Below are 27708 nucleotides of genomic sequence, written 5' to 3'. Positions count from 1 at the left end.
AGTAAGGTTTAGTGTATAAGTATGAAGTAAGACATAGGTTAGAACAAAAGGTAGTGACTATAAGGTGAGATAAGTTTTGGTAAGCATTATAGCTGTAACCTGGTTAATGAATCTTGTTGGACAGGTATTGTTAGCTTTAGTAGACATAGGGTGATCTGCCCAGTTACATATAGTAGTGACAGACTTAGTTGACATTTGGAATAGCCCATAATGGGATGGGCAAGCCAAAGTAAAAGGGAACTGCTTCCTGATTGCAGATCAGAAAAAGAAGTAGAGTAACCAAGATCAAGTTCAAGTCACAGTGGGCAAGTATCTACTGTTCGGGGCAGTGGGAGGCCTTACTGGGATCCCTTACGGACATTCCTACAATGTTCCAATTTCAAGGTTTGATACAGGTACTATGAAGAGTGCCTTATTCTCTGATGTACATGGGACAATGGATGCGGAACCACGTGAAGTGAAGGTAATGGATCCTGTGTGCATTGTTGAACTGAACAGGGTCTGACAAAGCCAGTAAACATAGGTATAGTCTAGGAGGAACGGATAGTAATGCTGTATTAAGGTAACCAAGAATGAAAAGGGTTGTGCCTGATACTGCATGTTACAATCTGGGGAACTTGAACTGTCCAGTAAATTTCAGTTGTTAAAATGAACTGGGTGGCCCCTGAGCTAAGTGTAGTGGTTCCTGAAGATGGAGGCCTGGAGACAGAGGAGGGCTGTTGCCTACAAGTGAGTGTGATGCACCCCATACCTGACCTCACAATTTTCCTGCAAAGTGCCAGGGCGTTGTGGAGTAGCAGTTTGCCCATGGCTACCACCCTCAGTCACTTTACACCTCTATGTAAGTGTTGTAGGCACAGAAAGCATTGGCTGTTGTCTTTCCATGTAAATGTAGGCACAGAACATACAAGCAAAAGTCTCTCCGCCACAAATGAAGACAACACTGTGCAGATCCCTGTTTTATATTTTGCTTTTCGAAGTATGAATTTTGGTGTGTGGCACCCTCCAGGGCTCAGCATCTTTATCCTTTCACTAGCAAGATTTAATTAGAAGCTCTGTTCCTGCTTTTCCTTTCATTTCCTTAGTTCAGATGAGGCCTGGCTTGGCACAAAGAGAGAGAAGATACCATTGATAAGGACCATCAATATAACAGGTGCACCTTGCCCTTAATGGATGGCTTTTTGTTATGACCTGGTGGTTAGGAGCACCCGGCACGACTTGATAGTTAAACTGACACAAGACAAGCTCTGGGATGTGGGAGCTCTGCTGACCGCAACCCCTAATCCTATCACACACACTAGAAATAGCCGTGGAGCGTTCCTGACTCTCCCTAGACGCCTCTTCACAGCCTAAGAGCTAGCTAGCCCTAGAGATAGAAAATAAAGCCTACCTTGCCTCAGAGAAATTCCCCAAAGGTAAAGGAAGCCCCCCACATATATTGACTGTGAGTTAAGATGAAGTCACAAACATAGAAATGAAACAGATTTCAGCAAAGGGAGGCCAGACTTACTAAACAGACAGAGGATAGGAAAGGAATCTTTGCGGTCAGCACAAAAAACTACAAAAGACCACTAGAGTGCAAAAAGACCTCCGCACCGACTAACGGTGCGGAGATGCCACTCTGCATCCCAGTGCTTCCAGCTAGCAAGACAAAATCATGATATCCAGCTGGACAAAGAAACAATGAACAAATAATAACTAGCAGGCACTTAGCTTCTGCTGGAATAGACAGGTCACCAGAAAGATCCAAGAGCGAACTGAACCAATGCAGGAACATTGACAGCTGGCATGGAGTAACAATCTGAGTGGAGTTAAATAGAGCAGCCAACCACAGGATAAACCACGTCACCTGTGTAAGGAACCTCAGAAGCAGCAGCTCCACTCACAGCCACCAGAGGGAGTCCATAGACAGAACTCGCCGAAGTACCATTCACGACCACAGGAGGGAGCTCGACAACAGAATTCACAACAGCTTTTACACTTTTTGATCAAAAAATGTTAACTACGTTAAAAACTTTAAATTTTTAAAGATCACAATAATGCTGCAGCCCAGGTATTCATTAATTGCAGTGTGCCGACGCAGCGTATGTGCGAGATTATATATTGGGATGCTGAAACTTCATGTCACACCTCTGTTTTTATGTTAATATGTACAGTAGTTACAGTCTCATTCAGTATATGTCTGCTGATAGAATCAACAAGAATGACTTAATAAATAACATAGCTTTTCTGGAATATTTTACTGTATTCCAGAGTCTCCAAGATAGCGTGTTACGATGCTTCCGCTATGCGCTATTTGGATGGAACCAAGGTGTTAATAAGATTCCATGATGTATTTTTTTTTGGATGCAGAAACAATACAAGTAATGTTTTTTTGGACTTGGCAGCAGATGTTTTTGGCAAACAATACATTATATTCAGTGCAAGACCAGCAGGCAACTGATCGTCACTGAGGAATTCATTAACGAGACAGAAAAGATGGCTGAATGCCCAAGGTACTTTGTTGGAAGCTGGGAAATGTCAATGCAATGTGAACTCTGCCTGATATATTTTGTAATATTTTCCTGATACAGTGTTTTAAAAATAGCATTTTCTACATAATAAATGTACATGGGCAGCAGTTTAATTGGTCTGAATACTATAGTTGCTTCCTTTGTCTATGGAATGTAACTCATTTATTTATATTGAAACCTACTAATTTTGTCCTGATAAGTCTGGTTAAACCATCCTCAACATAAGTAGTTCAAAGCAATTAAAGTCTAAAAGTATAATTTGTTCTTGTGAATAACAGATTTCAGAAAGCAAAGCTTTGTTTGGTAACAAATAAAATCTGTTTAAAGCCTTCTTCACAAGTCCATTTTGTATGGCCGTATTTGCGGCCCTTAAAAAACGACGTATACTAACATACGCATACCCATTGTATTTAATGGAGGTGCCCACATGTAAGACTTTTCACACGGACTGTGTGTCCGTGTGAAAAACATGCAGATATGTCACTTTTTTTTGCACAGCACGGAAAAAATGCACACGTGCACTCGCATGTCATCTGTGTCATCAGGGTGGCACGTACTGGTGCCTGGGAAGAAGCAATACAGTGCACTGTCCCCAGGCACGGCTGGCTGCTGAAGGTATCTCTCGTTATTGTCTCCTGCTTGCACTGAGATCAGCGTGACCAGAAAACATTGATGGGAGTTGTATTCAGCCGCTGGCGTGTACCGCCTATGTAAAATAAATAATTAAAAAAAACGATGTTGGCTCCTGTGCAATTTTAATAACCAGCAGAGGGAAATCCCACGGCTGGGGGCTGATGTTAGTAACCTGGGACAAGGGACAATACCCCATAAGTTTCCCAGGCTATTAATAACAGCTCACAGCTGTTTGCTTAGCCTTTACTGGTGATTTTCCGGGGGACCCCAAAAAAAAAATGACATAGGGCCACCCTATAAATTCAAACCAACAAAGGCTAAACATACAGCTGTGGGTTGATATTAATAGCCTGGGAGGAACTCAGTGATGTTGCCCCGCCTCTGCCTACCAACATCAGCCCTCAGCCGCCCCAGAAACGGCGCATCCATAAGATGCCAAATCTGGTGCTTAGCCTGTTATGAACAGGTAATTCAGAACCACAATGGACATTGGAGTTCAGAGCACACAAAGTGACCGGACAATTACCAAAAACAAAGGACGAGCTCTGAGACGTGGGGACTCTGCTGACCGCAATCCCTAATCCTATCACACCACACTAGAGGTAGCCGTGGATTGCACCTAACGCTCCCTATGCAACTCAGCACAGCCTGAGAAACTAACTAGCCCTGAAGATAGAAAAATAAGTCTACCTTGCCTCAGAGAAATTCCCCAAAGGAAAAGGCAGCCCCCCACATATAATGACTGTGAGCAAAGATGAAAACACAAACACAGAGATGAAATAGATTTAGCAAAGTGAGGCCCGACTAACTGAATAGACCGAGGATAGGAAAGATAGCTTTGCGGTCAACACAAAACCCTACAAACAACCACGCAGAGGGGCAAAAAGACCCTCCGCACCGACTAACGGTACGGAGGTGCTCCCTCTGCGTCTCAGAGCTTCCAGCAAGCAAGAAAAACCAATATAGCAAGCTGGACAGAAAAAATAGGAAACAAAAATAACACAAGCAAAACTTAGCTTATGCAGGAGAGGCAGGCCACAAGAACGATCCAGGAGGAAGCAAGACCAATACTAGAACATTGACTGGAGGCCAGGATCAAAGCACTAGGTGGAGTTAAATAGAGCAGCACCTAACGACTTAACCTCATCACCTGAGGAAGGAAACTCAGAAGCCGCAGTACCACTCTCATCCACCAAAGGAAGCTCATAGACAGAACCAGCCGAAGTACCACTCACGACCACAGGAGGGAGCTTGGTCACAGAATTCACAACATTAGCCCAGCTCTTCCCTGTTGACCTGTGGTGGTGGCAAGTGGGGTAAAAGGCTTGGTGGGGTTGATGTCACCTATGTATTCTCAGGTGACATCAAGCCAAGGAGTTAGTAATGAAGAGGCGTCTATAAGACGTCTCTCCATTACTAACCCCATATTCATATTGTAAATAAGCACACAGCAAGAATAAAGTCATTTATTAAAAAAATACAAAAGACCCTGTTTAACACATTTATTTAAAAATAAAAAACACATTTGTACTCACCTTAAGACCATTCCATTGAAGACCTCGTCTCCTGTAAAAAGCAGAGACAAACAGTTATAATACTCACCTTATGCCCACTTCATTGAAGCCTTTGTCTCCTGTAAAAAAAAAATAAATAAACCACCATATCCCTCACCTGTTTGATATACTGTCCCACGCCATAGTCCATCTCTGCGATAACTGGTTTACCACCTAAACTGTACCAAGATGCGACCGACAAGGCTGAAGAGCAGGGCACAATGAGGTGTTGAGAATGCAGATCATAGTAATAGAGTTCAACGCCAGTCATAGAAGCTGCGTTCCCACACTTCACTGTGAGCTGCCCAATGAACTCCGGTGATCTCAAAGTTATGTGCACCGTGACCACCGAAAACTTTTTTTTTTCTTTTTACATTTTGCATGCAGTCTTTGAAGTAGATCAAGCAGGAAGGATATATTTAAAGGGGTATTCCAGTTATCCTGTAGACAGGTAATAATTTCTAGTTCTGTGCTTGGCAATTTCTGGCAATCCTGTTTAGAATGGACGCATTTCAGTATGTATTAAATCTGCACCAAGAATACATCAAACAAGGGAAAAACATAAAAAAAACAGTTAAAACTCAATACTTTGCAGCTTTCAAAGCCTGAAGAGGTTGAAATGTGCTCAAAAGACTGAACATATGAACAACTAGTTGTTTTGACATTGCAGTTCATATGTTCATTCTTTTCAGAATTTCTTAACCATGTTTTCATATGCACATACATTTAGATTGCATTTACATGTTGTTTGGTGCCTCTCTCTCTGGAATTGAGGCAAAAATGCACCACCGTTGCAATGAGCCTGCATCACAGCCTTTGGCACAGATGTGAAACATAAAAGACAATTTTATAGGAAGTTATTTAGTGTGCACTTGGTGAGGGTAGTGATGTAGTGAGATACAATGTATGCACAGTTATGGCGATTTAAATTCCATAAACTTTAAAAGAATCTGCCAGCAGATTTGTGCTAAGTAATCTGACATCAGCATGCTATGGGAGCAGAGAGTTTCCTTGTTTCCAGCGATCTGCCACTTAGGCCTCTTTCACTACGTCCGTATCACCGGTACGTGTGGTGATAGTTTTCACACGTACCGGAGACACGTACACTCATAGACCCATTCAAATGAATGGGTCTGTGCACATGTCAGTGTGTTTCCACGGACCGTGTGTCCATGGGCATAGCACGCTGACATGTCTGTTTTTTTACCGTCAGCACTGACGGCAAAACGTCCCGTACACGAGAACACACATTGATGTCTGTCGCGTGACACGCATCGGCATTGGAGAAGAAGCGCTACTGTATGCGCTGTTCCCTGCAGCAGGTGCTGAAGTTGGCTCTCATCATTCTCCCTTGCTTTAAAGGAGTTTGTGTAATTTTTTCAAATAAAGGATTTTATTCTGGCTGTGTCTTTATTTAACATATAACTATAGGATTAGTAATGGAGAGGTGTCTTATAGAACTGCGGAGCCTCCCGGTAGGCAAATAGTAGGTGAGGGAGGTACCGCTCCCAGTTGCTCCCATGGGAGTCAACCAACATGCTAAGCATCTGCTTGAGAGTGCCATTGAACCGCTTGCACAGGCCATTAGTCTGCGGAAGGTACGGGCTGGCCACCAGATGTTGCACCTGTATTTGCTTGCAAAGGGACTCCATCAGCTGCAACATAAACTGGGTCCCTCGGTCAGTGAGCATTTCCTAATGGCAATTACACTCTGGAGAAAATCTCCAGTAAAGCGGTGGTCACCTTGTCAGCCCAAGTGGAGGACAAGGCTACCGCTTCTGGGTACCAGGTGGCATAATCCACTACCGTTAGTATGTAGCGTTTCCCAGAGTGGCTGGAAATGGACAACGGTCCAATGACATCCACAGCCACCCTCTGGAAAGGCTCGTCAATGATGGGCAATGGCACTATTGGGGGTTTGGGGCGCTGCCCTGCCTTCCCCACTATCTGACAGGTGTCACACGAACGGCAGTAGGCAGCCACATCAGTCCCCATTTTAGGCCAGTAGGAATGCTGGGCTAGCATGGCCTTGGTCTCAGCGATCCCTAAGTGTCCAGCCATCAAAACCTCATGTGCAATGTGGAACAACTGCACCCAGAACGGATAGGGTACCACTAACTGTCGGTCCCTAGGCCACGCCTCTGGTGACTCTTGCTGAATCGATACCCGGTACAGCCTTCCCTGGTCCCAGACCACCCGCTCGAGGTCTGAGTCTGTGAAAGGCTGTGCCGCCTGCTCCTCAAGGGCCTTCAGGCTGTCATCGGCCTTCAATGCTGCCTGAAACCCCTGACTAGACATGGCCAGAATGGACAAAGCTGCCACGCCTTCTGTCAGTTCCTTGGGCTCCAGCACTCCCACTCCTGGTGACAGTGGCTACGAACGCTGTAACTCTGGGTAGTGCCTGCCTTCCCTTGGCTTCCACACAAATCGCTGAGTCCGTTGGACCAGCCTGGTCTCCTGGCATCCTGGGTGTGGGGACTTCCTAACCTGGAGCCTTACCTGGAAGCTCCACCTCTCCTGGGACAGCCCCAAGCCCATTGGCACGTTCCCTTTCCACTAGCTGCGCAGAACCCAGCAGTATGGATTCATGTATGGGCCCTACAATCCCTGTGGCAGCCCCTCCCACCAACTCTGGTTCTGGCCTTGCAGCTACCTGCCCCCTACCTCTCCCTCCAGAGCACAGTGTCTCATCACACCTGTGGACATTCTCACACGTTACTGTGTCTTCTGGTTCTGTCTCATCTGCACACGCTGCATGTGTCCTGTCAGTGCAGGTGTGACTTTCTGCTCCCACCTCCTCCTTGATGCAGAAGGTACAGGCATACACTTATCACATTGCTAGCAGAAGACAAATCAAGACACAGTGGGGGACCAGGACTTGGGGTCTCAGTAGCCACATACTGTGACACTAGCTGCCCCAAATCCGTCCCAAGTAAAACACTCATGGGAATATTCGCCGACACTCCCACATCCCTCATTACCCTCCCGGCGCCCAAGTGCAGATGAACCCTGGTGATGGGCAGCGCTGGTTCAATGCCTCCAATCCCAGAAATGAGTGTTTCCTGGTAATAAGTCCTGGGGGGCCACCATCTCTGGCCGCATGAGGGTTATCCGATGTCCCGCAGTCCCATAGCGGCAGCATGGTTAACAGTGACTGACTGGTAATTGTCATGGGACCTCCCACCACCCCCACCCACATGACGGGACGGTTTTGGGGATGAAGACGGGACCTTGGGGCACTGGGGACACATGGCCCTGAAGTGTCCAGGTTGGTTGCAGAGGTGACACCTCCTGGGTTCTACCCCTGGCCTGGAGAGGGAAACAAAGGGTGGTACCCCTTGCATTCTAGGGGCTGGGAAAACAGGGCAGGATGATTCTTACCCCCTCTCCAGGTGCTGTGGGCAGCCCGCTTGGCTTCAGGGGCCCGGTTATTGGCATATTCATCTGTCAAGGCGGCTGTAGCAGCGGCTCTCTGTGGTTTCCGGTCACGGAGGTAATGTTGAAGGTCCTCTGGGCAGTTCCACAAGAATTGCTCCGTTACAGATGCCTTCTGGACCTCCTGGCCGGTGGTGAGCTCCAAACCCTTGGTCCAGTGCTCTGCAGCTTTCATAAGGGCCCACATGTGGTCATCCTAGGCGTCCTTGGGGCCTTTTTGCATGCTCCAGAACTTCCTGCGGTAAGACTCCGGAGTGAGGTTGAACTGCTGGATCAGGACTTGTTTGATGCCCTCATAGTTTTGTTCCACCTCGGCATGTAAATCCCCCAAAATTTCCAGAGACTTACCCCTCAAACGGGGGTCAGGTACTTGGCCCACTGATCCGAGGCCAGATGGTGCTGTTGGCAGGATTGCTGAAAGGCTCGCAGAAAGGAGTCCAGGTCTCCATCCTTCTCCAGCAAGGGGAAGTCCTTGGCTCGGACCTTGACTGTCTTGGGTTCCAGAGGTGCTGTGGTGGGCGGTAGGAGACCTTGCCGAGCCAACTCTAGCTGATGCTCTTGCTTGGCCTGGCGTTCTGCCACCTCTCGCTCCCGCTCTGCTTGCGCCACCTCTCGATCTGCCTGGCGCTCTGCAGCTTTCAGGAGACTCACCAGGGCAGCTTGAAAGAGGGCCTCCGATCTGAGCTGTCCGGGGAAAAGGGCAGTAGGAGGGCACTCTCCTGCGGTAGGGTAGTGCACTGTCGGTGAGGTGCTTGGGGAGCCTGGGCGGGACCCCCCTGGTTCACCCCTTCTTCGGAACCAGTACAGTCATTCTCCGCATTATGGGCTAGATCTGCGGCCATCATTCTTGTCCAACTTCGAGTACTTGAAGGCAGTCTTTTCAGCTCTCAGTCACAGACATAGTGGCAACCCGGGCACCCACACACCTACTGTACTTTGCACTAGGACTGTCTAGTGCTGAGCTGATCTTAAGATGCGAGCAGCAAAAGCTACTGCTGTTAGTCCTTGATGTCTGGGGGTAGGGATCCCACGCACACTATTATCTCGATCCCACCACTCTGCCAGCAATCTGTGAGGGATCTCACGGGAGAAGGGGGCATCGACTCACCTCGGGGGAGGGGAGAAAAGGACCCAGCAGGGATCAGCTCTCTGGTGCCACCACTTGCCTCAGGTCAGTCAGGGAACTGCACCGAGTGCAAATAGTCGCCGGAAAGGCTTCCCTTATAGGTACGAGTTAGTGAGGTGCTCCCAGTAAGGGGGAATATATATCACCTGTTCAGCCTGGGGATATATATCAAAGGCCATGTTCACACTATGCGTTTTTAACTGCGGAACCGCCGCGATTTTGCCGCTGCGGGTCCGCAGCTGTTTTCCATGCAGGGTACAGTACAATGTACCCTATGGAAAACAGGAACCGCTGTGCTCACATTGCGGAAATGCACTAAAAAAGCCGCGCTGAATAGCCGCGGTAAAAAAGAAGTACCATGTCACTTCGTTTTGCGGAACTGCAGCGGTTCTGCACCCATAGAACTCCATTGTGAGGTCAAACCCGCAGTAAAACCCGCAGACGAAAAAAATATCTGCGGGTTTTCTGTGGTTTGTGGTGCAGAACCGCTGCAGCAGGAAGTGCGTGGGCGGAGTGTGGCTGCCCCCCGTGCCCCAATCCCACCACCCCATGCTCCGATGCCACCCCCCGTGCTCCGACGCCCCCCCCCCGTGCCCTCATCTCCCCCCTTATACTTACCGGGCCTCCCGGTGTCCGTCCGGCCGTCTTCTCCCTGGGCGCCGCCATCTTCCAAAATGGCGGGCGCATGCGCAGTGCGCCCGCCGAATCTGCCGGCCGGCAGATTCGTTCCAAAGTGCATTTTGATCACTGAGATATAATCTATCTCAGTGATCAAAATAAAAAAAATTGTAAATGACCCCCCCCCCCCCCCTTTGTCACCCCCATAGGTAGGAACAATAAAAAAATAAAGAATTTTTTTTCCCCCACTACAGTTAGAACTAGGGTTAGGGGTAGGGTTAGGGGTAGGGGTAGGGTTAGGGGTAGGGTTAGGGGTAGGGGTAGGGTTAGGGGTAGGGTAAGGGTTAGGGTTAGGGGTAGGGTTAGGGTTAGGGGTAGGGTATTTTCAGCCATTTTAACCCTAAAAAAAACTTCCTAGATAACACACAGACTCTGCAGAGAAAACTGCATAAAAAACCGCACTAAAAACCGCATCAAAAAACGCATCAAAAAACGCACCAAAAACGCACCAAAAAACGCACCTGCGTTTTCTGCCAAGAGCTGCGGTTTTTAGTGCAGAAAAAACAGCAGGGAAATCAGGAACGTGTGAACATGGCCTAAACCTCCTGGCCATCACTGCCAGAGCTCGTCACTAAAACAGTACTGTATTCTGCCTTCAGTACCTCATTTAAAATAAGCCCCGACAGCAGGCTTATATCGGGTCAGGAACCAACCCTGGGGTAGCGTATAATAACCAACAGGACGTGCGGACGTGGGTATTCGTGAATCGAGATAAAAGAGCAGCCCAAGATTAATTTTATATTTAATCGCTGACTAGAAAATACAGCTATACATAAAAGAGCAAATATATACAGTCAGGAGTATAGTACAAGAATAGAGTATAGATAGGTTGCAATTACCGTGTTATGTAGTATGTGACCACAGGGAGGCGCTGATGGATCACAGGTCCAAATCTTAGTTACAGGCTTTCCGGGCTGAGTCTACCGGTCTTCAGAAAACAGTCCAAAATGAGGGGATGCCTTATATCTCCTAGGCTGCTACCTCACACATCTACTCCCACCCCTGGGTGGTGCTACCTCTCTCCTCCCATGTCTGAGAATATGATTTTCTGCCTAGAACTGTGGCTGGCCCATAACTTCACGCCTAAAGCTATGAATGGATTGGTTGTACCGCCACTGGATTCCGCTGGATTTTATCTGCGCATAAAGACTAAATATGACTACCGTATGTAATTCCTGTTAGCTATGCTTTATAACTCCATAATCCAGAATGCTACAGGTGGCTATATAATATGGGTGCGTGGGGAAAGGAATGTGCTCTGCTCATCTTAGAGATATTGCATTCTGTTATTATAGGTCATTTTCCAGATTCCATACCTCAGTCTGCTGTGACTTGTTGTACCATGTGCTTAGTCACACAAAGAGGTTCAGGTTGCTATAGCTGCAGAAGAGTTTGCACCCTTGTGTTAAAAGCTCCAAAAAGCTTGAGTTAATTAAAGGTAAACACTGCATGGCATTTTATGGCCTTGGGGGATGCCAAGGGAAGGGGCACATTTCAGGAGTGGAGAGACATTTACTTTATCCCTCACACATGGCATGCAAGGCTTAAAAGTCTTTTCATCTTGGCAAGCAAGGCTTTACATCTTACTCTCCGCAAGTAAAATTGTTGGTTTTAGATTTTATCCTAAGTCATATGACAAGACTCATTAGAGAGTCGATATTGATTTTTAGGATTGCTACTTCCTATAGGTGGCACTAGAGTTCTAGTCCTCTTCCTCTCTGAAGAGACAATTTGCTTATTTCCCAGAGGAGCATTGCAGCATAAAAGTCAATTTAACTTGGCATGTCAGACTTAACATGACACTCTCCGCAAAGAGAAACGTTACTCCTTGGATATCTGTTAGATGCCTCTCACCCAGCCAAACCAGATATCACACATTGCACTGACAAGGGTCAGTACCCTGAAACACAGTGTCTGCAAATTGAGATTTTGGTTTTGGATTTATCCTAAAGGTACCGTCACATTTAGTGACGCTGCAGCGATCTAGAGAACAATCCCGATCGCTGCAGTGTCGCTGTGTGGTCGCTGGAGAGCTGTCACAGAGACAGCTCTCCAGCGACCAACTATGCGAAGTCCCTTGGTAACCAGGGTAAACATCGGGTTACTAAGCGCAGGGCTGCGCTTAGTAACCCGATGTTTACCCTGGTTACCAGCGTAAACGTTAAAAAAAAAAACACTACATACTTACATTCTGGTGTCTGTCCCCCGGCGCTGTGCTTCTCTGCACTGACTGTGAGCGCCAGCCGGAAAGCACAGCGGTGACGTCACCGCTGTGCTCTGCTTTCCGGCCGGCGCTTACACAGTGCAGAGAAGCACAGCGCCGGGGGACAGACACCGGAATGTAAGTATGTAGTGTTTGTTTTTTTTTCAGTGAAGACATCGCTGAATCTGCGTCACACACGCCGATTCAGCGATGTCTGCGGGAGGTCCAGCGACGAAATAAAGTTCTGGACTTTCTGCGCTGACCAACGATGGCACAGCAGGATCCTGATTGCTGCTGCGTGTCAAATACAATGATATTTCTAGCTAGGACGCTGCAACGTCACGGATCGCTAGCGATATCGTTCAGTGTGAAGGTACCGTACCCTGAGTCATATGACAAGGTTTGTTAGAGTCAATATTGACTTTTAGGATTGCTACTTCCTATAGGTGCCACCATGGTTCTAGTCCTCTTCCTCTGAACCTTTCAAGCCTGATAATATAAGCCCACAGCTCTCTGCTTTACCTTTCCTGGTTATCAAAATTAGGGGGGACCACAAAGCATTTTTTTGAAATTATTTATTTAGTAGGTTAAACACCCTTTAGTGTCATAAAAAGCACTAACGGGTGAAAGTTTATTATAAGTAGGGGCTTGTAAAATTATATATCTACAAGACATCTATCTATTGTATCTTTCTATTTATCTATTCTATCTATCTATTCATTATCTATTATATAGCTAATGTTTTTCTTTCATCTATCTATATCTGCATATACAGTAAGCTTGCTTTATTAGTTTTGTAAACTAGCTTTAAATTACATAGATTATTACAGTATGTAAAAGATTATGATAAAAACGAGTTGTATACAGATGTCATATGTATGCTAACTGCTAAGTGACACAATTTTAAAAAATTATATAAAATAAAAAAAAAATTGCACACCAGCATAGCACTCGCCTGACATACAGAATAGCATGCGTCTGACACTCACCAACTTTTTTGGCTGAGAATCTGAGTGATTTTATGTACTCAGATGTGAGCAAACCCTTATTGTGTCAGCGGCTGCAGAGAGAAAACATAGCTCAGTAGTGGTATGTTCTCATGTTGCATTTCATTTTTGCAGCGTTTTATTTTCTGAAGCAAAAACCTTCACTGCTGCGGGGTTTCTTGTGTGCAAATTACATGTGTGATTTGTCTACAGTACATGGTAATAAACTTACCATATATACTCGAGTATAAGCCGAGGCATCTAATTTTGCCATGGAAAACTGGGTAAGTTTATTGATTCGAGTATAAGCTGGGTTTGTGTTGTCCCCTCATCCCGATCCTAGTATGCGTGGTCCCCCATCCTGTCTTGCTCTGTGTTGCTCCCCCTGTTGTATGCATGGCTCTCTGGTCCCCTCGTTGTATGCATAGCTCCCCCCGTCCCATCTTGTATGCATGACTTCCCCGATCCCATCATTGTATGCATGGCTCCCCCAGTCCCATCTTGTATGCATGGCTGGGTTTTTCCGGACTCCACTGTCCTCCACATCATACTCACCCTCCTCACGTTGTCGCTGAATGTCCCTACATCTCCATCGTCCCGGCGTGGCAGCTTCTTCCTGTGCTCAGCGGTCACATAGTACTGCTCATTAAGATCATGAATATGTGCTCCACGCCTATGGGAGTGGAGTCGCGTACATATTCATGACCTTAATGAGCGGTACCACCTGACCTCTGAGGACAGGAACAGGAAAGAGCTCCGGGCGCCAGGACAGAGATGCAAGGGTGGAGATGCAGTGACGGAGGGTGAGTATTGATGTCTTCTGGAAGCCGGCAGCTGCAGCTGTCACTCTGCTACAGCCACCAGCTCCCCGCTCCCCCTCCTCCGCTGGCTTTCTGGACCATGACTCGTGTATAGGCCGAGGGGGCATTTTCAGCAAAAAAAATGTGCTGAAAATCTCGGATTATACATGAGTATATACGGTAGTTTTACTCGCCAAAAATGCTGCAAAAAATACTGCACAAATCTGCAGGATTTTTTTTTAGATTTTTGCAGTTTCTCCTTAGTTTAGTTTTAAAACCATAAAAAAACCTGCAAAAACACAATAAGAGTTAACATGCTGTAGTGCTCAAATTCAGTCAGGAATAATAAACAAGCTTCTGAATTCTCACTGCTTATGCTGATATGTAAAGCACAGCTTACTTTACAGTAAAAAAAACAGTAATAGGCAGGGCTGGACTGGGACTAAAATTCAGCCCTGGCATTTGAAGTTACACAGGCCCACTTGTCACATCATGGGCGGACATACCGCCGGTTCAACCGGTGCAGCTGCACCGGGGCCCGGAGTGTTGTGATAGGCAATTCAGTATCACAATGGACATAGCGGTCAGAGCACATACAGTGATCTGACAATAACCCAAAATAATAGAACGAGCTTTGAGACGTGGGAACTCTGCAGACCGCAATCCCTAATTCTCTCCAAACAACACTAGAGGCAGCCGTGGATTGCGCCTAACTCTGCCTATGCAACTCGGCACAGCCTGAGAAACTAACTAGCCTGAAGATAGAAAATAAGCCTACCTTGCCTCAGAGAAATACCCCAAAGGAAAAGGCAGCCCCCCACATATAATGACTGTGAGTTAAGATGAAAAGACAAACGTAGGGATGAAATAGATTCAGCAAAGTGAGGCCCGACTTTCTTAACAGAGCGAGGATAGGAAAGATAACTTTGCGGTCTACACAAAACCCTAAAGAAAACCACGCAAAGGGGGCAAAAAGACCCTCCGTACCGAACTAACGGCACGGAGGTACACCCTTTGCGTCCCAGAGCTTCCAGCAAAACAATTAGACAAGCTGGACAGAAAAAAATAGCAAACAAATAGCAATGAAGAACTTAGCTATGCAGAGCAGCAGGCCACAGGAATGATCCAGGGAAAAACAAGTCCAACACTGGAACATTGACAGGAAGCATGGATCAAAGCATTAGGTGGAGTTAAGTAGAGAAGCACCTAACGACCTCACCAGATCACCTGAGGGAGGAAACTCAGAAGCCGCAGTACCACTTTCCTCCACAAACGGAAGCTCCCAGAGAGAATCAGCCGAAGTACCACTTGTGACCACAGGAGGGAGCTCTGCCACAGAATTCACAACACCAGAGGCTCTGGGGGGCCCCTGCAGGGCGGCCAGGGACGCTGCTACGATTTGGCAATTTGACTATTTGAGCCCTTTTGCTCAGGCGGCAGAAGAGAGAGGGCGGCAGACTACTGGATTTGCGCTGCTAGGTTTTTTTTTTTTCCATAAAACTCGGGGGTCAAGTGCCTGCCACCCCTCCTCCTTCCCTCCTGCCCGCCCCCCCCTCCTCCCTCCCTCCTGCCCGCCCCCCCCCTCCTCCCTCCCTCCAAAGACGTAATACTCACCTTCCTCCAGCGGTGGCTGCAACTGCGTCTCAGCGCCGGCAGCGCGTCCTGTCTTCAGCGGTCACATGGTACCGCTCATTTAAGGTCATGAATATGCGCATATTCATTACTTTAATTAGCGCTATCATGTGACCGCTGAAGACAGGAAGGAAGACGCTGCAGAAGGGATGCCAGGAAGTTCTGTTCTGTGCCGCGCGGTGAGAGGTAAGTATGACAGGGAAAAAGGATGGGGAGGCATGCACACAGGGGAGAAGGATGGGGAGCCATGCACACAGGGGAGAAGGATGGGGAGCCATGCACACAGGGGAGAAGGATGGGGAGCCATGCACACAGGGGAAAAGGATGGGGAGCCATGCACACAGAGGAGAAGGATGGGGGAGCCATGCACACAGGGGAGAAGGATGGGGGAGCCATGCACACAGGGGAGAAGGATGGGGGAGCCATGCACACAGGGTGGGAGGATAGGGGATGCATGCACGCAGGGGAGAAGGATGGGGGAGCCGTGAACACAAGGGAGAAAGATGGGGAGCCGTGAACGCAGGGAAGAAGGATGGGGGAGCCGTGAACGCAGGGGAGAAGGATGGGGGAGCCGTGAACGCAGGGGAGAAGGATGGGGGAGCCGTGAACGCAGGGGAGAAGGATGGGGGAGCCCAGCACGCAGGGGAGAAGGATGGGGGAGCCGTGAACGCAGGGGAGAAGGATGGGGGAGCCGTGAACGCAGGGGAGAAGGATGGGGGAGCCCAGCACGCAGGGGAGAAGGATGGGGGAGCCGTGAACGCAGGGGAGAAGGATGGGGGAGCCGTGAACGCAGGGGAGAAGGATGGGGGAGCTGTGAACGCAGGGGAGAAGGATGGGGGAGCCGTGAACGCAGGGGAGAAGGATGGGGGAGCCCAGCACGCAGGGGAGAAGGATGGGGGAGCTGTGAACGCAGGGGAGAAAGATGGGGGAGCCGTGAACGCAGGGGAGAAGGAAATACGGGAGCCGTGAACGCAGGGAGAAGGATGGGGGAGCCATGCACACAGGGTGGGAGGATGGAGTATAAATATGGAGTATAAATACTAGGCCCTATAGGGGGGACACAGTGTGAGAGGACAGTGTGAAGAGGGGGCCGGTATAGAAAGGAGAGGTCAGTGTGAAGAGCATATACCATAAGAGGGACAGTGTGGGGGTCATATTTTGTGCAGACAATATAGTGAGGGGCATTTTTTTTATTCCGGAGCATTATAATGACACTTGTATCTTTAAGGGCGTCATGTGGAGACTTTCTGCAAAAGAGCAGAAAAGATGGAAGTCTGCAGAGACGGCTGTGGCTGAGAAAACTCATCATGGGGTCTGGACAAGATGAAGAAAAGAAGAACGGCTCCAGAGTCAATGCCATCTATAAGGTACCTGGATGTAAATGTTATTTGTGATACTAACTAATTCTCATGTTTTTATGTATGTTCGGAGATTTAAAGGGGATGTCCAGGTTTGTGATGAGTCTGCAGTCATTCTTTGTGACTGCAGACTTCTGACTTCTCACAGTGTGCACTTCACGCTGTCAGGATTCTCTTGTGCTGGTGATTTACATACATGCGGTCATGTGCTGACTAGACATGTGTAGCCTCCGTCATTGAAAATGAACTGAGCGAGGCCGGGCACGTCTAGTCGGAATGTGGTCAGAAGTATACAAATCACATGCTTGTGCTGACATGACTGTCCACCGGCAAGGGAGAATCCTAATAGTGTGCAGTGCATTGGTTGTGAGAATTCAGAAGCTGCGATGTCAGGATTCAGCTCTGCAAGTTCCAGTAGTCGTCACATGGACACTTCACTCATATGCGACTTTCATACTTATGGTCCTGTGACATCGAGCTTCTCTTCTGCTTCTCTCAGTTTTTCACTGAACATTGAGAGCATTAGGGAGAGGAGCTCGTGGGCACATGACTAAGTGTACAAATCGCATATGTCCTTAGCGGAGGGGGGGCACCAAAATGAATTCTTGTCCCTGGTGCCAGAAACCCTAGATACACCTCTGCCGGTATGCTACTGCGAGCGGCGATTACCGGGTCCGGTGGAGGGATGTGTGTGCACAGGCAGTGAGGCAGGGACTGTGTGGGGGGGTCGCCATTTTTCCGTTCGCCTCAGGCAGCAGAGAGGCTAGGTTCACCTCTCAGGGCGGATAATATAGAGGGCAATCTGGCCAGTCTATCCAGCCCCGAGGCTCCGGGGGCCCCCTGGCCAGATTGCCCTCATGTGCGGCAGGCATGGAGCAATCGCTGCAACTCCGCTGCCTGCAAGAGAAAATGGCAACGGATCTGCAGGGAATGGATGCTTCCTGCTTCCTTTCTCACACAGACAGCAGCGGCTCAGCTGAATGACATCATTCCGCGCTGCGGCTGTGCGAGACAGGAAGCTGCCGGCGTGCAGCTTCAGGATAGGATCCGTGCGCAGAGGTGAGACATCTCCTGTCTTCTTCACGGCTGCTCCTCCTCCCGGCTCGTCCTGTCTGGCACCTTCTCCCTGCACACACTTCCAGCCTGTGCAGAACGGCGTCTGCACACTCATGCCTGGAAGGAAGCTGCAGCTGTGCAGGACCTCAATCACCCCCTGAACAGGAGGTAAAGAACGGCCTGAATGTGACGGATTGTTTGCAGAGTACAGAGGGGAGGCAGGGGCTGCAGTCAGAGACTAGAAGCAGTGATTTACTGACTGTGACCCCCGGAGCTTTGTGTTCTCTGGTCAGTGCAGGATTTTCATCCACACACAGCAGGGACCAGAGAGTTCAGAGCTCAGGAACACAGTCACTAAATCACTGGGTCTATTCTCTGACGGGACTCCAGTCATCACTGCAGTATCAGATCCAGGCTGGGACTGACCCCTGAGCCCATCCCCCAGTGAAGACTTTTTCACATATACTGTATCTGTTGCATTAAACACACAGGTACAATACATAGACACATATAAGGGTATGTTTCCACTGTCAGTAAACTCTGCGGATTGGACGCTGTGTACATCCGCAGCATCCAGTCCGCAGCGTCCTGATGTTACAGCATAGTGCATGAGATTTCAAGGAATCCAATGTCCACTATGTATGCAGCGGCACCCGCAGCTTCCCTGCAGAGACGGACATGCGGCACATCTTTCTAGACCGTAGCATGTCTATTTATCTTGCGGAGACGCTCAGTCTACACAAGATAAATATCACAGTCCAATGTATAGGATGCGGTGATTCCGCATGTGTTCAATGAACACATGCGGAAGCATCACTCGTACAAAAGCTGGCAGCGCTTTGGACCGAGCGGACATGTGCTGCATCCAAAGCATATATATATATAGCTTTGTCACCTTTAAAGAAGGGGGGGCCCAGACACATTTCCTGCACAGGGGCCCCAAGCTGTCTGTGTCCGCCCCTGTGTCACATGGTGACTGTATAATATCTTTGTACACTTGTAGGCAGGGCCGGTTTTAGGCAAAGTGGGGCCCTACGCCTAGGCAAAGTTTAAAATGGGGTCCCAAATGCTAACATATTGCACATCACACAAAAGCATTTCGGTTGTATTTACAAGCGCTGAGTTCAGGCCGCTAAATGAGTTTGATCAACAATACTGAAGTTGTTCAACGCTTGTTTCCCGACCTCTTTCCACCGTCTGAGAAAGAATGATGGGACAGAACCAACAGTAATAGATCACTAACAGATCACCATACAGTATCATGTTATCAGCAGCACAGTTTACACTGGCGATGTGCTGCTGAGAACAAGGATTTTTGTTCCAGCAAAAACAATCTGAATATGCAGCATTTTACTTGTTTAGTAAAATACACCCCATAGTCCTTCATATATTATAATGTGCACCACAGTCCTCCATATAGTATAATACACTCCCTATAGTCCTCCATATATTAAAATACACTGCTCAGTTCTCCACATAGTATGATACACTTCTCATAGTGCTCTATATAGTATAATGCACCGCCATAGTCATCCATGTAGTAAAATTCACTTCCCATAGTATAATGCACCCCATAGTTCTTCATATAGTATAACGTATTCCCCATAGTCCTCGATACAGTATAATGCAGCCCACATACAGTATGATGCAGCCACCACCCTACAGAATATAATGCAGCCACCCCAGAGTATAATGCAGCCACCCCAGAGTATAATGTAACCCCCCATAGAATATAATGCAGCCCCCCTCATAGATTAATGCAGCCCCCTTATAGAGTATGATGCAATCACCCCTCATAGAATATAAATATAATACAGCCCCCCATAGAATATAATGTAGCCCTGAATAGAATAGAATACAGCCCACCTCCCCATAAAGTATAATGCAGCCCCATCAAAGAGTATGATGCAATCATCCCTCATAAAATCTAATACAGCCCCCATAGAATATAATACAGCCCAGCTCCCCATAATATATAATGTAGCCCCCCATAGAATATAATGCAGCCACCAATTGTATATAAGACAGCCTCCCCCGTAGAATAAAATATACCCCCCATAGTATATAACACAGCCTCCCCCATAGAATATAATATACCCCCATAGTATGTATCAAAGCCCGCATAGTATATAGCACAACCCGCATAGTATATAGCACAGCCTGCATAATATAGCACAGCCCGCATAGTAGTATACAGCACAGCCCACATAGTAGTATATACAGCACAGCCCACACAGTAGTATACTGCACAGCCCACACAGTATACAGCACAGCCCACACAGTATACAGCACTGCCCACACAGTAGTATATACAGCACAGCCCACACAGTAGTATATACAGCACAGCCCACACAGTAGTATATACAGCACAGCCCTCACAGTAGTATACAGCACAGTCCACACAGTAGTATACAGCACAGTCCACACAGTAGTATATACAGCACACCCACACAGTAGTATATACAGCACAGCCCACAGAGTAGTATATACAGCACAGCCCACAGAGTAGTATATACAGCACAGCCCACAGAGTAGTATATACAGCACAGCCCACAGAGTAGCATATACAGCACAGCCCACACAGTAGTATATGCAGCACAGCCCACACAGTAGTATATAAAGCACAGCCCACACAGTAGTATATACAGCACAGCCCACACAGTAGTATATACAGCACAGGCCTCAGAGTAGTATATACAGCACAGCCCACACAGTAGTAAATACAGCACAGCCCACACAGTAGTATGTACAGCACAACCCACAGAGTAGTATATGCAGCACAGCCCACAGAGTAGTATATACAGCACAGCCCACACAGTAGCATATACAGCACAGCCCACAGAGTTGTATATACAGCACAGCCCACAAAACTGTAACTGAGGCAATGACAGACTAGCACAGCCCACATCTCATCTCTGCTCCTTCCCCCCGATAATGGCCCACAGTCCAGTAAAAAAAAACAACATTCTCCTCACCTCTCCTCTTGCCCGCCCTGCTCCTGTATCGGCGGCTGCAGTCTGCCCGGGACACAGCAGGTGCGCGATGATATGACATCATCGTGCACCCGCAGTGTTAGAGGGAGAGCGGGGAATGATGGGAGAGGGAGCGTCAGCAGATGCTCTCTCCTCCATCATTGCATTGAACTGTACCGGCGTCATAGACGCCGGTATAGTTGAATGCGACGGCGGCGGCACTGGCGGGGGAGGGGGGAAGAGTGCAGCGGCCTACTACTGGCACCGGCCCTTCTGGCATTTGCCAGAAGTGCCCGATGGCCAGTCCGGCTCTGGTAATAGGAGAAGTGAAGTGAGCAGTTACAATCATGTCTCACTATACAATAAGCTTGGTAGCTAGAAGGAATATAGAGCGCACATAGGGTTTTATCCGAGATAAAGGGAATGTTTGTGAGAGATAATACAAATTCACTCATCTATTATGGTTGTGTGAGACACAACCACTGCACTTAGCATTGGCGGCTGCTGCAAGCCCCGATGTGATGATCCTTTGGTAGGTGAAGAGAAAAGGGCATCAGACTGCGCTGCTCGCCTGTCAGGATAATGTACCAGAGAAGTCCAAGTAGATGTAATAGAGAATAGAATTTATTTCTACGCGTTTCGTGGTGATCACACCACTTCCTCAGGACAGTCTATACACATTCAGGATCTGTTATTTATAGAAAAAGAAGGCACATGGAGATGCCTCCTTTTAAAAAAATGCCACACCCAGTGGGCGGGGAATCAGACTTAAACACATATTTAAACAAATACAGTACAGACCAAAAGTTTGGACAAACCTTCTCATTTAACGATTTTTCTGTATTTTCAGGACAATGCAACAGCTGCATAAAAGAATAAACTCGCACAGGTATAATATAAAAGAAGGATTTTTACAGCATGGCCTCTCCAGGCATTATGCGAAATATCACAACAAAAGGATCTCCTTCAGGGTGATCCCTATTGACTATGTCCCCCTTGATAACCCTTGAACCCTTAATGATAAATGTCACAGATCTGACAAACATCTGCTCCTTGTTATGAAGTGGATTCATTCATTCATTGTGGTTATTCTCTGTTTGTTTTTGTTTTTTGTTTTTTTATTATATATATTATTATGTTTTTATTATTATTTTATTATTTATTTGTATAATTTATTTATTTTTATTTTTTATTTAATTTTTTTCCTTTTCTTTTTTTTTTTTTAATTTCTAATTTTTTTTTTCAAAAAAATTTTCTCAAAGGTTTTTTTTTTCCCCCGGTATTATCGCTTTGATTTCAAAGACTCTTGTGAAACTACCACCAAATAAAGAGATCCAATCAAATCCACCCACGGCTCAATAGTTTAAAACATCAGTGGCAAGGTCCTGCCAAAGAATCGATGAGTTAACACCATAGGTTCAAGCACTCCCCCAGCTTGCAAAATATGTTCATTTATTTAACTACTTTTTTAAAGGGAACCTGTCACCAGTTTTTTTGCCTATCAACTAAAAATATCATCTAACAGAGTGTGAGCTATACATTCCCCAACTACTTGTGAAACCCCCCGACTCCACATGAATCCCCCATAAGAACCTTTTATATTTCTCCCGCGCTGTATGGAAATATCCTCAGTCCGGTCCGATGGGCGTTGGTTTTGGCCCCTCTCACCACCCCAAATCGGCGTGCTGTACGCATTCCGTTCTGTGAATAGCGTTGTTCGCGTACAGGCCTGTGCATGCGCCTTCAAATTGCCTTCTGTGCATGCTCAGTATGCTTTGCCCAACGGCGGGCAAAGCCGAAAAGCATTAGTGCTCATGCTCCGTAAGTACTATGTCCCTGAAGTCTTTCGCTGTGTTCCGGGACGTAGTTTACCGCTGCAATTTGAAGGCGCACGCGCGGGACCTGTACGCGAACAACGCTATTCACAGAATGGAATGCGTACAGCCGATCTGAGGTGGTGAGAGGAGCCAGAACCAACGCCCATCGGACCGGACCGAGGATATTTCCATACAGCGCGGGAGAAATATAAAAGGTTCTTATGGGGGATTCATGGGGAGTTGGGGGGGTTTCACAAGTACCGTAGTTGGGGAATGTATAGCTCACACTCTATTAGATGATATTTTTAGTTGATAGGCAAAACAACTGGTGACAGGTTCCCTTTAATTGTGCTTCTCTGTATGTAGGTTTTTAAATGTATGAGCAATGGTTTTAAGTGATATACTCCATTATGTTTTATGATTGTTTTGTGTGTGTTTTATGATGACGCCGTGACACATCCCTTTAAGTACCGGACCCGCTACCAAGTACCCCATGGCCCTGGCGGGCGTTTCACTGACACATTTTGCATTTACAGTACAGAGCAAAAGTTTGGACACACCTTTTCATTTAAACCCTTTACCCCCAAGGGTGGTTTGCACGTTAATGACCAGGACAATTTTTACAATTCTGACCACTGTCCCTTTATGAGGTTATAACTCTGGAACGCTTCAACGGATCCCGGTGATTCTGACATTATTTTCTTGTGACATATTGTACTTCATGATAGTGGTAAAATTTCTTTGATATTACCTGCGTTTATTTGTGAAAAAAATGGAAATTTGGCAAAAACTTTGAACATTTTGCAATTTTCCAAATTTGAATCTTTATGCAATTAAATCACAGAGATATATCACACAAAATACTTAATAAGTAACATTTCCCACATGTCTACTTTACATCAGCACAATTTTGGAGCCAAATTTTTTTTGTTAGGGAGTTATAAGGGTTAAATGTGGACCAGCAATTTCTCATTTTTACAACACCATTTTTTTTTAGGGACCACATCATATTTGAAGTCATTTTGAGGGATCGATATGATAGAAAATAACCAAGTGTGACACCATTCTAAAAACTGCATCCCTCAAGGTGCTCAAAACCACATTCAAAAAGTTTATTAACCCTTCAGGTGTTTCACAGGAATTTTTGGAATGTTTAAAAAAAAATGAACAGTTAAAGGGACACTGTCACCTGAATTTGGAGGGAACAATCTTCAGCCATGGAGGCGGGGTTTTTGGGTTTTTGATTCACCCTTTCCTTACCCGATGGCTGCATGCTGGCTGCAATATTGGATTGAAGTTCATTCTCTGTCCTCCGTACGACATGCCTGCACAAGGCAATCTTGTCCATCTCAATGGCTGAAGATTGTTCCCTCCAAATTCAGGTGACAGTGTCCCTTTAACTTTTTTTCACAAAAAAATTACTTCAGCTCGAATTTGTTTTATTTTACCAAGGGTAACAGGAGAAAATGGACCCCAAAAGATGTTGTACAATATGCCGATACCCCATATGTGGGGGTAAACCACTGTTTGGGCGCATGACAGAGCTCGGAAGCGAAGGAGGGCAATTTGACTTTTTCAATGCAAAATTGACTGAAATTAGGATGGGACACCATGTTGAGTTTGGAAAACCCCTGATGTGCCTAAACATTGAAATCCCTCACAAGTGACACCATTTTGGAAAGTAGACCCCTGAAGGAACTTATCTAGATGTGTGGTGAGCACTTTGACCCACCAAGTGCTTCACAGAAGTTTAAAATGCAGAGCCGTAAAAATAAAAAATCATATTTTTTCACAAAAATGATTTTTCGCCCTAAAATTTTTATTTTCCCAAGGGTAAGAGAAGAAGTTGGACCCCAAAAGTTGTTGTGCAATTTGTCCTGAGTATGCTAATACCCCATATGTGGGGGTAAACCACTGTTTGAGTGCATGGCAGAGCTCAGAAGAGAAGGAGCGCCATTTGACTTTTCAATGCAAAATTGACTGGAATTGAGATGGGACACCATGTTGCGTTTGGAGAGCCCCTGATGTGCCTAAACAGTGGAAACCCCCAATCCTAACTAAAACCCTAACCCAAACACAGGCCTCACCCTAATCCCAAACACAACCCTAACCCCAACCACACCTCTAACCCCAACACACCTCTAACCCTAATCCCAACCCTAACCACACCCCTAACCCTAATTCCAACCATAACCCTAACCACACCCCTAACCCTGACACATCCCTAACCCTAATCCTAACCGTAAATGTAATCCAAACCCTAGCCCTGACCCTAGCACCAAACCTAACCCTAGCCCTAACCCTAATGGGAAAATAGAAATAAATAATTTTTTTTAATTTTTCCCTAACTAAGGGGGTGATGAAGGGGGGTTTGATTTACTTTTATAGCGGGTTTTCTAGCGTATTTTTATGATTGGCAGCTGTCACATACTAAAAGACTCTTTTTATTGCAAAAAATATTTTTTGCGTTACCACATTTTGAGAGCTATAATTTTTCCATATTTTGGTCCACAGAGTCATGTGAGGTCTTGTTTTTTGGGGGACAAGTTAACATTTTTATTGGTAACATTTTTGGGCACGTGACATTTTTTGATCGCTTTTTATTCTGATTTTTATGAGGCAGAATGACCAAAAGCCAGCTATTCACGAATTTCTTGGGGGGGGGGGATGGGGGCATTTATACCGTTCTGCGTTTGGTAAAATGGATAAAGCAGTTTTATTCTTCGGGTCAGTATGATTACAATGATACCTCATTTATATCTTTTTTATGTTTTGGCGCTTTTATACAATAAAAACTATTTTATAGAAAAAATAATTATTTTTGCATCGCTTTATTCTGAGGACTATAACTTTTTTATTTTTTTGCTGATAATGCTGTATGGCAGCTCGTTTTTTGTGGGACAAGATGACGTTTTCAGCGGTACCATGGTTATTTATATAGGTCTTTTTGATCGCGTGTTATTCCACTTTTTGTTCGGCGGTATGATAATAAGGCGTTATTTTGGCTCTGGTACCCCATCTTTGTAGTGAACTTGGGTCTGGTACTATATCTATACAATAATGTCAGTTCTGGTGTCATATCTATGTAGTAGGCTCGGTTCGGTTGCTGTATATATGTAGAAAGCTTGGTTTTGTTCCCATATCTATACACCAACAACTGTTATTTTTAAAGGTGGCTATCTATGCTGCTTTAATGCAGCAGCCAGAGATAAGTAAGTTAACGATGGGCTTCTGCAACTCCTAGGCCACTGCTTTGTTATTGCTCCCCAGGCTTAAAGTTACCAGCCAGCCTCTGGTACTCACAGGAGTCCGCAATGAGCCATTCCCATTGGCTGACACAGTTGTACAAAGAAAAATGTGGGGATTGTTTTGGACCATGAATCAGTTAGGGGCCTTTTTTCTATAAGGTCCGTTATTACAGGAAGCCTTGGAAGGTTAACTATTTATTTTTAAAAATATTAGTATTATCTGTATTGCTGAAATGACTAATACAAGCAATAACTTTACATGCTGTATTGTTAAACCGGGAGAAAAAAAATTGACATTGCGATGCTCAAGTTCTAGCTTGATGACCTCAGCTAATCTTTCCAGCTGAATCTCATCCATGCTTTTACTGAACACAGAAAGGAGAAGCAGGAATGACAAAGCCATTCAGTGGTAACACTAAGCTTCCAGATCCAGACAAAGCTTAAGAAAGCCTGGCCGAGCAACCGTCTTTTATGTCTTTCCTTGAATAAAAGATTTTCTGGTAAAACGTGACAAAAGTAATGCTTGCAGTCGTAATGACATCAGATCATTGCAGATGATTCACTAGGAAAATATCCGCTACGCCAGCACAAGCATCTTTTAAAAAAAAAATTGTAATGCAAGATTTGTATGTTATGTCATCAAACGTCCCGCTTGCTAATGCTGTGGTACCTGGTACTACATTATTTATAGGAAAGGATATGGCCTAAGTTTCTTGTTGTTCTTGTCTGTTGCAAAAATCATAAGATAAAACTAAGACATTGATCAGTCAACAGTTATCCAATCATGTGACTAACAGCTATCAAAATGATTGGCTGCAGGGAGAATACAATTTCGTTTTCTCCCTGTACCCACTGCTCCAGTGAGGCAGCCAGACATGATATAAAAGCATTTAATCTACAACATTCCACTTTATGGGCAGGTAAATAGTGTTTTTGGAGGTGACAGGTTTTCTCTAAGTTTACAGACACATATCCATTAGGTACGTAACCTGTCTAGTTTTTATACAAACAGCACACAGACTCATTGTGTTTCATTTATCCATTTTAGAAATTGATCCAAATGTCTTATCTATGAGAATCAGAGCCTGCACTGTTCTCATCAGCTTTCTATATCAGACTCGGTCATTAAAATCTATGGGTATCTGTGTAAAAAAGATGGAAAACTGATGACATTCTCTGAACCTCAGCGTTCCATCCCATTTCCATCCATTTATAAATGATCCATTGTTAAGAGTCAATTGATAAAAATAATTTTTAGACATTTTATCTCCTTCAGTTTTTCAAAGCATTTGTGAATAAAAAACAATATTTGAAATGGAAACAAAATGAGATAAAAACGGTTCTTTTTACTGATGCGTGAATGTAACATAATAGACTAAATTTTGTCATATGTCAGGTTGATAGAAGTTTTTGGATATATCTGACCAAAGATACACTCACAATATGAACAAAGCCTTCTACAAAGTACATGTGCCCAGTAACTATTCTTTTGACTCAATTCTAATATACTGACACTATGAGAAAGCACAGATGGTGTTTCCTTTAGATCTACGTTCTCCATGATTCAGTGATTCTGTCTCATGCTAAAGGACAAAATTTGAGTAAATGAGCTGACTCAGTGCTGTGGCAGACATTCCTTGTGTGGGGAGTCACAAATTCTATTTATCTCTCTTGCAAAGTGTATATATATATATATAT

General features: G+C 45.8%; 1 protein-coding gene across 1 annotated transcript in view; it reads right to left on the bottom strand.

Moving 5' to 3' along the window:
* The window catches only part of LOC138663795 (uncharacterized), a 71593-nt gene extending 60708 nt beyond the window's left edge, over positions 1-10885 (bottom strand). Inside the window, exon 1 of the mRNA XM_069750140.1 lies at positions 10778-10885. The gene's annotated coding sequence lies outside the window, so the exon portion shown is untranslated. The remainder of the gene's footprint in view (positions 1-10777) is intronic.
* Positions 10886-27708: the final 16823 nt, after the last annotated feature.

Source organism: Ranitomeya imitator, chromosome 1 (genome assembly GCF_032444005.1).
Source record: "Ranitomeya imitator isolate aRanImi1 chromosome 1, aRanImi1.pri, whole genome shotgun sequence".
NCBI classification, from domain to species: Eukaryota; Metazoa; Chordata; class Amphibia; order Anura; family Dendrobatidae; genus Ranitomeya; species Ranitomeya imitator.
This window is presented reverse-complemented; position numbering and strand designations above follow the sequence as displayed.